Source organism: Chlorocebus sabaeus, chromosome 1 (assembly GCF_047675955.1).
Source record: "Chlorocebus sabaeus isolate Y175 chromosome 1, mChlSab1.0.hap1, whole genome shotgun sequence".
Lineage (NCBI taxonomy): Eukaryota > Metazoa > Chordata > Mammalia > Primates > Cercopithecidae > Chlorocebus > Chlorocebus sabaeus.
The window spans coordinates 48333692-48346783 of NC_132904.1; the positions used below are offsets into that span (position 1 = coordinate 48333692).

At 36.8% G+C, this 13092-nt stretch overlaps 1 protein-coding gene and 1 pseudogene across 6 annotated transcripts in view; both read left to right on the plus strand.

Moving 5' to 3' along the window:
- SOX6 (SRY-box transcription factor 6) overlaps positions 1 to 13092 on the plus strand; it is a 655459-nt gene that overhangs the window by 118872 nt on the left and 523495 nt on the right. The window lies entirely within an intron of this gene.
- LOC119624210 (aldo-keto reductase family 1 member B1 pseudogene) lies at positions 9503 to 10486 on the plus strand (annotated as a pseudogene).

Sequence of the window (13092 nt, forward strand, 5' to 3'; positions counted from 1 at the left end):
GCTGTATCAATTTGTACTCCTAACAATAATGTTTGAGAGTGCTTATTTCTGTATACTCTGGACCATACAGGTGAAAACTGATATCTCATTGTTTTAGTTTGTATTTTTATCATTTGAATTAGGTTGCTTATGTTTAAATATTAGACATTTGAGAAAAACTTGTTTTTAACCTCTTTATTATAGAATATAATACCCAAATACAAAATGGAAATGTGCACAAAAGAAGAATTTTTATCATAAAGTGAGTATCTGTGTAACTACCACCCAGGTTAAGAAATAGAGTGTTTGTGTTACCTGGAAGCCTTTCTTCTTCCGATGCCAACCACTACTCCCCTTCCTCCTCCAAAGGGAAAACATCAATACCTTTCTTTTATGATAATCACTTCTTTGCTTTTCTTTATAGTTTCACCCCCAGAGCATGCATGCCTATACAACACACTGTTTGGTCTGTCTGTTCTGTACTTTATATAAATGGACTTTATATATCCTTTTGTTTCTGGATCCTTTCATTTCATATAAGATTTGTAGATACATTCTTGTTATTTTGTATAGCAGTAATTTGCTCATTTTCATTGTTTTATAGTATTCCATTCTATGATTATGTCACAGTTTGCCCATTCTGCTGTTGACAGACATTTCCAGTTTGGGACTAATGTGAATAATGCATTCTTGTATACTTGGTGTGCAAATGCCTGCACCTTTGTTGGATAAATTCTTAGAAGTAGAATTTCTGGATGATAGGATGTGGTATTTTTATCTATATTGGATAATGTCAAGCTGTTGTACAAATTCTTCCAATTTACACTTCCACTAGCAGTGTATGAGGGTTCCTGTTGTCATATACTTTCTCCCATTATTTATATTATCAGTCTTTATAGTTTAAACATTCTAGTGGCTATGAGGTGACATCTTATAATTTTAATTTTCAGTTCCTTAAATATTAATGAAGTTAAGCACATTTGATGTTTATTGGCCATATAGAAATCCTCTTTTATGAATCCATTTTTGGGTCCATTTTTCTATTCAATTTCTTGTCTTTTTTTATTGATATGTAGGAGTTCCAATACATTCCGGATACAGACCAGTTTATAGTCTTAGTCTGGATTCCAACAAAAGTAGAGCCTTGTGATAAGCACTAGGGTACAGACAGCTTTTTGGGAAATAATTCTAGGAAGTAGAAGTGAGGGAGTAGTGAGGTTTGGAAGAAGGAAAAAGCCTCCTTCTTATTAAGGTCACACTATAGGCAATGAGAACTGGATTCTTCTAGAACCTCTGAGAAGAGCACAGAAAGCCTTCCTGAAGGAGGAGAATCTGAAGCACTTATTCAATGCTGATTAAGTTTCTTCCAGTGGTGTTTACTACCCCATCTTCCAAGCTGAGCTTGTGCTGCGCTAAACATATTTCCATGGCCTTCAGAGAAGGTCATGAAGCAGAAGGTGGCAGAATGTTCAGTGAATGCTTGGGATGAGATACGAGCAAGGTGAGTCTGCACTCACATGGGACTGTCCATTGCAGCTCTGGTTAACATCAGAACTGGCCCAGGGAACTCCTAAGTAGCGGTACCAATGGCATCCTTTCTGTTTTGTAGATACCTTTTTTCCACACTGAAAGATGCCTTTTACTCTCTTATGGTGTCTTTTGATGAACAGAAATGCTTAATATTATTTATGTAATCAAATTTTATCTACTTTTCCCATTTTGGGTAATGCTTTTAATATTTTGTTTAAAAAATCTTTTCTTACCCTGAGTTCGTGAGGACATTCTCAAGCTACTTATTTAGGTAGTGTATTTTTTTTGAGAAGGTGATGAAAGATATGGGTAATTTCTCCAGAAACATACAAATCATTTTATATAACTTTAAGGTGTTCATGGAACCTTTGAAGGCCTTCCATAGAACCCCTAGTTTTACTGATTTTACTGATCCCAAGTTAGGACTCTCTAGTCATTGTTTTACCTTTTTGATTTAGACCCATAGACCACCTGGAACTGATCTTTGCGTCGTATGATATGAGATAGGGAGCAAGTTTTATTTTATTTTTTCATATGAATGTCTAATTGAGCCAACATCATTTATTGAAAAAACAAAAACCAAAACTTTATTTTTTCCTCATTGTTCAATAGTGTCAACTTGTTATAAATCAAGTACATATACCTGCTTAGTTTTTATTCATTTTTCTGTGCTCTCTAGTCTGTTCCAAAGGAACGGTTTTCTCCTCTTGTGCCAGTTACTCTGTATTAATTAGTGTTACTTTATAGTTTATCTTGATATCTGATAGATCAAGTCTATTCTTTGTGCACAAGATTTTCTTGGCTTTTCTTGGATGTTTGGATTTTCATATGAATTTCAAAATGAAGTTAGCGTATTATGCACACACACACACATAACACACACACACATAACACACACACACACACACACAGTTGGAATTCAGATTGGAATTGCACTGGGATCTCTAGATTAATTTGGGGAGATTGACTTCTTTATAATTTTGAGTCTTCTGATCCATGATGTAGTGTAGCTCTCCACTTGCTGAGTCTTAACTTATTCTCAAAAATGTTACATAGTTTATTGCAATGAGGCCTTGCATATCTTTCATTACAAGTCTTACCTAGGTATTTGATATTTGTGATAGTTTTATATAGATGATATTTATAAATTTCATTTTGCTTGGGATTGTATGTAGAAAAACAATGTATTTTTTGTAGAATCCTCTTGCATAAAACAAAATTGCCAAGCCCATTTGTTAATTATAATTCTTCATCTGTAGGTTATTTTGAATTTTCTTTCTATATAATAATATCATCTGCAAATTGTGACAATTTGATTTCTTCTTTTAAATTTCTATATTTTGCGTGTATTTTTCTTGTCTGATTGTACTGTCTAATACTTCCAATGCAATGTTGAAAATAGAAGTAGTGGGCATCTTTATTGCATTCTCTATCTCAAAGAAAATGCTGCTGACATTTTATTATTAAGAATCATGGTATGATGTTTGCCTAAAAATACTGCTTTTTGTGCACTTGTTGCAGTTGTTGGGTGTACCATGATAAATATGTCAATTAGGTCAAATTTGTTGATGGTATTAATTAAATCTTTTACATTTTTCTGCCTTTAAAAGTCTACTTATTTTATCATTTTTCCAGAGAGCATTTTAAAATTTTTACTTTCAGTTATGAACTTCTCTTATACTTCTGGCAAGCTTAGCTAAATATTTTGAGAATATGGCATTAGGTTTATATAAACTTAGAACTGTTATATCTTATTGATGAATTGACTTTTTAATCATTACTATTACTGTTACTATTATTGTTACTATTATCTTTATCTCTAATAATGCTCTTTGCCTTTAACCCTTTTTTTGTCTGATATTGTAGTTTTCTTTTGGTTAGTGCTTGCACCAAAACCAAAATCTGTTTAACTCAGAACTTCCTAAACTTATATGAACATAGAATTTTATTAAGGCATAGTATCTATTAATATCTCAGGAAACAAGTGGTATATAGAACACACTTTGTAAAATAGTGATCTAAAAGAGATGATTATTAAAGGAGTATACCTAGGGGGTTATAGATAAGAGAACTGTTTAGATATCTCCAGTAAAGCAGAGTTAAGCAAACTATGTTCAGGGAGCCCAATCTGGCACACTACCTGTTCTTGTAAATAAAATTTTATTGGAATACAGTTATGCCTACTTATTTATGTAATTTCTATAATTGCTTTGACTCTATGATGGCAGAGTTGGGTAGAGAGACCATATGGCTATCAAAGCTTAAATTGTTTACTGTCTGACCTTTTACAGAAAATTTGGCAATTATTTTTCCTGCTAATAATTGCCAAAAGTTGTTGAACACTTATTACTTTGTGGGCTCAGTATGTTGCTAGATATTTTATGTAGATAATCTCATTTTATTATCCTTAAAATCTTTTAAGGTAGGTGAGATGAGATTGTGTTTATTTTACAAATGAGGAACCTAAAATGCAGAGAAATTAAATAATTGCCCATGGTTACATATCTACTAAATGTCAGAACCAGGGTTTGAAGCTAGATCTGCCTCCTAGCCTTCACTCTCTGACTATACTAGACTGCCTTCTGGTTCCTGTTGTTTTAGTAGAGTGTGAAGTAATGGAATAAAAAGTTAAGAAGGTTAAAAAACTCATACTTTGAAGTGCCATTGTTACTCTAAGAGGTTAGCTATGTGAAGTATACCTGTTAACTGCCAGGGTACTGGACTAATTGCTTTACGTGTTATCTCATTCAGTTTTAGCAATGAATCTGTGTTGCATTTTTAAATTGAAGTTATTTATCAAGGAAAAAGTAGTTAATCTATCTCAGACCATACTTTCAAAGGAATATTGCTGATTTAAAGATAGTTAGATAACTCTATTGACTATGACTATTATATAATACAGTGGATACACACCACAAATGTTTTCTCATGCTATTGTCTAGGGTTCCAAATAAAAGTTTTAATAACCACATAATGACATAATATTATGACTAGTGAGTTGCCTGTATTTTAAACTTTCACTTATTTTTGGAGGTAGGATATAGAACTCACATTATTAATTAGAAGATTTACTTGCATGTTAATGACAATTTAGAAAATACTCTGAATGTTGCTCAAGATTATGACCTTCACAAGTGTGAACTCTGTATAAAATAGTAGAACTGCATACTTTTTTTGCTTAATTTACTTTTTCCAATTTAAAATGTTTAGCATTAAGGAAATTTAGAAAAATGTGAAAAATGGAAAGATAGTGTTTACCTATTGTCCCATGCCCATTGGCAGCCTTTGTTAACAGCTTATTCCTCTCAGTCCTTTTCCTAAGAACATAGTCTTTTATTACTTTTTAAAAAGTATGTGAATATAATTTTTATCCCCCCTTTTTGGCTTTACGTCATATGCCTAGTAATGGGAAACTCTGACTTCAAATGAAAGCTCTGTCAGCAACTTGTCATGTGGTCCTAAGTGAGTTGTATGTCTGTTTCCTTGCCTGTAAACTTGGGCACATTTCATTCTGCTATCCCTGATATTTTTACTTAGAATGTGAGGCAACCTCCGAGGCTAGGCCAGATCTTGTCTGGACTTCAAAGTGAAATCTTCAAATTGTTATGAAGAAGATACAGTAAAATGATAAGCAGGATCTCTCCATATGATCCTCTTTGTTTCTTTGTTTTTGAGAGTGAGCAAAAGACCTAAGGTAAGGTTGAGAAGGACTAACCTGTAGTGTGCAACTCAGCTCCTAGTGGGTCTACAGTGTTTATTTGTTAGGTGTGATAATGTGGTAGCATTGCCAAGGACACAACTGTAGGGTCTTGTACCCTTAAGGCATTCCTCTTTAAAAAGTGGGTGACTATACTAGCCACCACATCACCTAAGATGTGACTTGAGCTCATTTCATTTGAGTCTTAGGGAAAAAGCAAAAAGGGAAATACATTTATGGAAGGCATACCGCATCTAGTAAGCATTTTCATATGTCAAATCCCCACAAAAACTTTGGGAAGTAAATATTAACATCCTCATCTTTAAAAGTATTTTCTTTATTTTAGAAAGTGACATTATATAGTTTTATAATCTGCTTTCTTTTCTTTACATATTGCATACAAAGCTGTAATTATTTGTCTTCTTTACTAGGCTGTGAACTCCCTGAAGTCACCAACTCTACTGCATTCATTTTTGTTTTCTCAGGGCTTAATACAGTGTCTGGCACAGAGTAAGCATCCAGTAAATGATGAGTAAGGATGATTTACTCTAGAAATTAGGACTTTTAGATAATTAGCCCATAGTTGTCAAATCTTTATTTTCTCTTCTTTCAGCATCTCTCTTCCTTTTAATTTCTACCGCAAATTTAGGAATGCTTGAAAAATGTAAAGTGCCACATACATGCAAGTTGAGACTATGCTGACTCTCTGTATTCCCATAAGTTGTTCTGGTCTGTATCCAGTTGATAATGCAGTTGTTATTTTTATAATAGTCTAAGTACATATTTGCGCAACAGGCGGTGTCAACTCATCTAAGTTACTTGCTGTTATTTGCCTGATACTTTTAAATTACAGCGCTTCATTACTGAAGTCATTATTTGTGGTTAAGAGGGAGTGGTACTGAGAGTGGTAGCAAGAAGACTTTTAAAAAATGAAGATTAAAGTTGACCATCTTTTGCTGTCTTTAAATTTATCTTGATTTAATTATCTAGAACAAGTACAAAGAATGGCCCTGCCTCAGTTTTTTCTATATGTCTACTCTATATAAAATACGCTGATTAAAAAGAGGTATGGTCTTAAAAATTAAAGTTTATTTGCAAGATTTTGTTAAATGATTGCTTTTTAAATCTCTGCCACTCTACTGTTACTCCATTTTGTGAGCAGAACTCAGGAAGAGAAAACTCAGCAAGGATAGGAATCCTCTTCTCTTTCTGGATATGATAGTGTACTGCAAAAGCAAGACTATTCTAACTATAGCATCTATCTTACAATGAATCCAAATGCCATTCCTGGAGGTCTGGGATTATGCTTTATTGTCCTGTATCCCTAGATATCCATATTCATGCTGTTCATCCTGTGGGCTCTCAGAAATATTAGTTGAATTGCTGAAGAATTGCTTGTATCTTTATCTCAGATTTTTTTAAAAAGCACACTGCAATTAACTAAGGCTTAATTTTTTAGGTAAATTCCAATGTCTAGTTTCTAATACCTCCTTATATTTAAGAAAACATTGTTATTTTATTTTTATAAAACAGGAACTCCAAAATCATTGAGAATCTTTTCTGTAAAATAAGACATTTTACAGAGTTACAAAATTTTCATTTTTCCACAAAAGTTTTTGTGAGCATACCCTCATTTAGCACAGTTTCTCTTTAGCCTGGGAGTTTTTGAATTTTAGGAATTATCTGAAGAATGCTTAAAATTAGATTAATGGGCCAACTCTCAGAATCATAGAATTGATTGGTTTGGGTGGAGCTTTAATAATCTTTAAAATTATTTTATTTTATTTTATTTTATTTTTGAGGTGGAGTCTCATTCTGTCACCCAGGCCAGAGTGCAGTGGCGCAATCTTGGTTCACTGCTGCCTGTGTCTCCTGGGTTCAAGTGATTCTTCTGCCTCAGCCTCCTGAGTAGCCAGGGCTACCATGCCCGGCCAATCTTTATATTTTTAGTAGAGATGGGGTTTCACCATGTTGGCCAGGCTGGTCTCAAACTTCTGACCTCAAGTGATTCGCCCACCTTGGCCTCCCAAAGTGCTGGGATTACAGACATGAGCCACCACACCTGCTCACAAATTTTTTATTTTAATAAGCACTCTAAGCAGTTCTGATATAGATAGTCTGTGGATTATGTTTTGATAATGACTTTTTTCCTCCAGACCTACTCATACAGGACCCTTTGCCTTTTTAAAAACTATTATTATTAACTAGTTATCTCTGAAATCACACAGGCTGTAAGAAAAAAGATCTTAAAAAAACAGATCTTAAAAATAACAAAAGTTATTTCAAAGAAGTTTATTTTGATAAGAAAAGCAACGGGCATGAAGGAATAAAGGAGAACAAGTTTATTAGGTGAAAAGTTACAAAATATATTCTTTTTTACTCACTGTGAAATTTTTATTTGATTTTTGTCAGGTTGCCATGCTGCCTTGTGTTTATGAAGTATGTGGAATATTTCTTTCTTTCTTTTTTTTTTTGAGACGGAATCTCGCTCTGTTGCCCAGGCTGGAGTGCAGTGGTGCGATCTCGGCCCACTGCAAGCTCCGCCTCCTGGGTTCATGCCATTCTCCCGCCTCAGCCTCCCGAGTAGCTGGGACTACAGGCGCCCGCTACCATGCCTGGCTAATTTATTTTTGTATTTTTAGTAGAGAAGGTGTTAGCCAGAATGGTCTCGATCTCCTGACCTCATGATCGGCCTGCCTCAGCTTCCCAAAGTGCTGGGATTACAGGCGTGAGCCACCGTGCCCGGCCGGAATATTTCTTTAGTGAAGATGTCAAAATACAAATTTTGGGGATTAAGTCACATGGTGATTCTGTAAATAGTTTTTGGAAGCTTGTGGTCTGTAATTTGATCTTGGTTCATAATGATAAGCTGCCTTTGTAAAATACCTTTATAAAGTAATGACATGCGGTCTTCTAAATATTCCCGCCCTTCCTCTCCCCTCCCCTCTCCTCTCCTGCCCTCCCCTCCCCTTCCCTTTCATTCCCTTCCCTTTTCTGAGACAGGATCTCACTCTATTGCCCAGGGTAGAATGCAGTGGCATGATCTTAATTCACTGCAGCCCCAACCTCCTGTGCTCAAGTGGGCTTCCCGCCTCAGCTTCCTGAGTAGCTGGGACTACAGGTGTGTGTCACCATGCCTGGCTATTTTTTTTTTTTTTTTTTTGAGACATAGTCTTGCCCTGTCACCCAGGCTGGAGTGCAGTGGCAAGATCTCAGCTCACTGCAACGTCCACCTCCAGGGTTCAAGCAATTCTCCTGCCTCAGCCTCCTGAGTAACTGGGATTATAGCCACGCGCCACCATGCCCAGCTTAGTTTCTGTATCTTTAGTAGAGATGGGGTTTCAGCATGTTGGCCAGGCTGGTCTCGAACTCCTGACCTCATGACCTGCCCACCTTGGCCTCCCAAAGTGCTGCGGTTACAGGTGTGAGCCATTGCACCTGGCTGCCTGGCTAATTTTTGTAGAGACGGGGGTCCAGGATAGTTTTGAACTCTTCACCTTAAATGACCCTCCCACCTCGGCCTCCCAAAGTGCTGGGATAACACGTGTGAATCACTGCACCTGGCCCTCATTTTTTTTTTGTGTGTGTAGACACTCTTTTTATACTGACCGCTTTGTTCATAGATAGCTCTTATTGAATTATTCTTTCAGGAGAGCAGTAAAGTGTTGGCAGTTGTAAAAATGTGTCAAATTTATGCAATCCTATCTCTGATTTACAATTCAGCTACACATGTTGGCAGAGGTGAACTGGTGGGCCTAAGGAAATGCAACAATAATTCCTCCTCTCTTCACCCTGAAATACCTTGATCCTGACCATATAATTTATTAAAGTAGGCTTAGGGTATGTTACATTAAAGTGTAAAGGTATTCTTCCTAGTGGGTGTGGATAGTATAAAGTTGTAGAATCGTAGAGTGGTAGTGACTTTAGAGGAGAACTGATACAGCAGTTCCTGAATACCAGTCTCCATCTAGGCCAACTGTAACAGTCACCTCCAGAGCTTTTAAAAAAATGTAAACTCCTGGTCCACTCAAGGAGATTTTGGTTTAGGAAGTCTGGAGTGGGGCCCAGAAATTTGAACTTTATAAAAGATTTTTAGGTGATTATATAATCAGCTAAGTTTTGGTACAACTTTAAACTCTGTAAGAATCCTTTCTACAACATTCTTGGTAAAGAGTCATGCAGTCTCAACTTTGACAACTTCTATTTGATGAGGCAACTTATTTCATTGCTTTAAAAGATTTATCTTGGACTGAACTAGGCACAGTTCTGGGTGGGAGTCTGGGGAGTGCAGCAGCCATGGCCAGCCACCTCGTGCTCAACAACGGTACCAGGATGCTCATCCTGGGGCTGGGCACCTGGAAGCCCCCTCCATGCCAGGTGACTGAGGCTGTGAAGGTGGCCGTCGATATTGGGTACCGCCACCTCGACTGTGCCCATGTGTGCCAGAATGAAAATGAGGTGGAGGTGGCCATTCAGGAGAAGCTCAGGGAGCAGGTGGTGAAGTGTAAGGAGCTCTTCATTGTCAGTAAGTTGTGGTGCATGTGCCATGAGAAGGGCCTGGTGAAAGGAGCCTGCCAGAAGATGCTCAGTGGCCTGAAGCTGGACCACCTGGACCTTTACCTTATTCACTGGCCAACTGGCTTTAAGCCTGGGAAGGATGAATCAGGCAGTGTGGTTCCCAGTGACACCAACATTCTGGACACATGGGCAGCCATGGAAGACCTGGTGGATGAAGGGCTAGTGAAAGCTATTGGCATCTCCAACTTCAACCATTTCCAGGTGGAGAGGATCTTAAACGAACCTGACTTAAAGGATAAGCCTGTGGTTAACCAGATTGAGTGCCACCCGTACTTCACTCAGGAGAAGTTAATCCAGTACTGCCAGCCCAAAGGCATTGTGGTGACTGCCTACAGCCCCCTCGGCTCTCCCTATAGGTACTGGGCCAAGCCTGAGGACCCTTCCCTCCTGGAGGATCCCAGGATCAAGGCGATCACAGCCAAGCACGATAAAACTACAGCCCAGGTCCTGATCCGGCTCCCCATGCAGAGGAACTTGGTGGTCATCCCCAAATCTGTGACACCAGAACGCATTGCTGACAATGTTAAGGTCTTTAACTTTGAACTGAGCACCCAGGATGTGACCACCTCACTCAGCTACAACAGGAACTGGAGGATCTGTGCCTTGGTGAGCTGTGCCTGCCACAAGGATTACCCCTTCCATGAAGAGTTTTGAAGCTGTGGTTGCCTGCTCATCCCTAAGTGACCTATACCTGTGTTTCCTGCCTCATTTGTTTTCATTGCAAAGGTAGTATGGCCTGTGTCACTCAGCAGTGGGACAGCAAACTGTAGAGTGGCCAGCAAACTGTAGAGTGGCCAGCAAGGGTGTGTCCAGCTTGATGTTGGATCTGAAGAGCCCTATCAGTAGAGTAGAGGTCTCTTCCAGTTTGCTTTGCCCTTCTTTTTGCCCTGCTGGGGAAAGTACAACCTGAATACCCTTTTCTGACCAAAGGGAAGCAAAATCTACCAGGTCAAAATAGTGCAAATAACAGTTGAGTTTTGACTGCTTGGAACTGTAACCCTTTCAGCAAGACTTCTCTTTGCCTCAAATAAAAAGTGCTTTTGTGAGCTTGAAAAAAAAAAAAAAAAGGTTTATCTTGGACTGAACTACAACCTACCACTTTGTAATTTCCAGCCACAAGTATTGTTCTTTCTTTGGGAAGGAGGAAAAAGAAACTAATTTTGATCAGCATTTACTATATTACATTTGCTGTGCTAGGTATCATTGCCTCTTACTGTATGCTTAAAAAAACTAAGGTAATTTCCTTGGCTGCAAAATGGAGTATCCGAGTAGATCAGCAGTTATCAAAATGTGGCCTGTGGACACAGGGGATCCCTGAGACCCTTTCAGAGGGCATGTTGTCAAAACTATTTTCATCATAATGGGAAATTGCTAGTTGCCTTTTTCACTGTATTGACATTTGCACTGAGTATGCAGAGCAATTTTGGGTTAAAACTGCTGGTGCCTTAGCACACATTAAGACAGTGGCACCAAATTATGTTAGTAGTCATTGAATTCTTTATTATTACCACTCATGAAAACAAACAAACACAAAGCCAGTTTCACTTAAGGGCATTGTAGATAAAACAGTAAAATTATTAATTTTATTAACTCTTGACTCTTCTTTAATACTCTATGTGCTGAAATGGGAAGTATGTATAAGGCACTTACACTACATACCCAAGTATGATGGTTATCTTGAGGAAAATCACTTGTAATTGAGTTGAACTAACTACTTTTTTTCAAAGAACACCATTTTTTACTTGAAAGAACAACTAACAAACACACAATGGTTATTTAGACTTAAAAACCTGGCAGACATATTCTCAAAAATGAACAAAGTGAGCCTGCCTATTTTGAGGAAAGCAAGTGACACTTTTTTGTCAATAAAATTTGAGCTTCCAAGAGCAAATGAGTAGTTTGGAAAGCTTTTACCCACCACCACAATCATGATTGCTTCCCAATACTTAAAAACCTTTCTGATAAGATTGGGTGGTGATATTAAGAAATGTGGTTTTACAATATTGCATAATAGAACATGTCAATGTTTTAAACTCAGTGAGCCAATATTTCTCAAATGAAGTAATGTATGGTGTTACAAAGTCAGGTATAGCTTAAAGATCCATTTAAAGGTGATTTGATTTTAGAGTAATGGAATACAAAAAGTTTATTGATATTCAAGTTTTAGATTCCATATTGCAGTTAACCTTTGAGAAGTGATTACTTGTCAAATTTTGATGTAATATAGCCACAATTATTTGAAAAGGCTATTAAAACATTCTGCCTCTTTCTATCTGTGTGAAAATGGATACTTTTCATGTACTTCCACCAAACCAACATATCACAACAGATTGAATGCAATAGCACCTGTGATAATCTAGCTGTCTTTTTCTAAACTGGACATTTAAGAGATTTGCAAAAATGTAAAGCAATGCTAGTTTTCTCTCTCTTTTTTTAATTTTGGAAATTATACTCATATTTCATAAAATACTTTATAATACTATGTAATAGGTTTATTATTGTTATTTAAAATAACTATTTAAAAAATTTAAAGTTTAATTTCTAATATAGTAAGTATTGATAAATGTAACAATAGCTCTTTGGGACCCTCAATACTTTTTAGGACTGTAAGGGAGTCCTGAGACCTAAGAGTTTGATAACCACTGGACTCCATGATCTCCAAGTTCATTCCAACCACCATCATTGAACATGCAGCCATTCTATTGTAACATGGTTTCCATAAAGTTTCCTAGCCATTCTCCTCTTGAATGCTTTGCCAATGTCCCTTCTAAGTGGTGGCCCTCAATACCAAAATAATATTGAAGAGATATAGGTTGAGCAACATAGAATATATGAATAAGCTATTATGAGGTGGCTTCAATAATAACTACCTTTGGAGATCTTTAAGAATAGGAGAAATTCCTATTTCTTTGAGGAAGCAAGTTCTTCCAGAACAGCAGAGTGGTGGACTAGGTAGCATCTTAAATTGTCTTCCTTGATACCTCACAAATACTCTAACCTTTTGCATTAGGAGACACAATTTTCTATTCAGTATTGTGATGTTTTTAATTATTAACATCTCCATTTAAAAAAAATACTGGACATTAGCTTAATGTCAGTTCTACTGAAAGTCAAATTTCACATTTTATTATTTATATTCAAATTCTGCATAATTTAATATGATTATTAAGGAAAAAGAAAACTAAGCATATGTAGTTCAAGAAACATGGGTTTAATCTAGTAAAGCCGTAAGCAAAAAAAGTGATAATAACAGTGAAGAATTGAAATTTTTAAATTGATGGAGCTTTGGAGGAAATAGCAATAGTTTT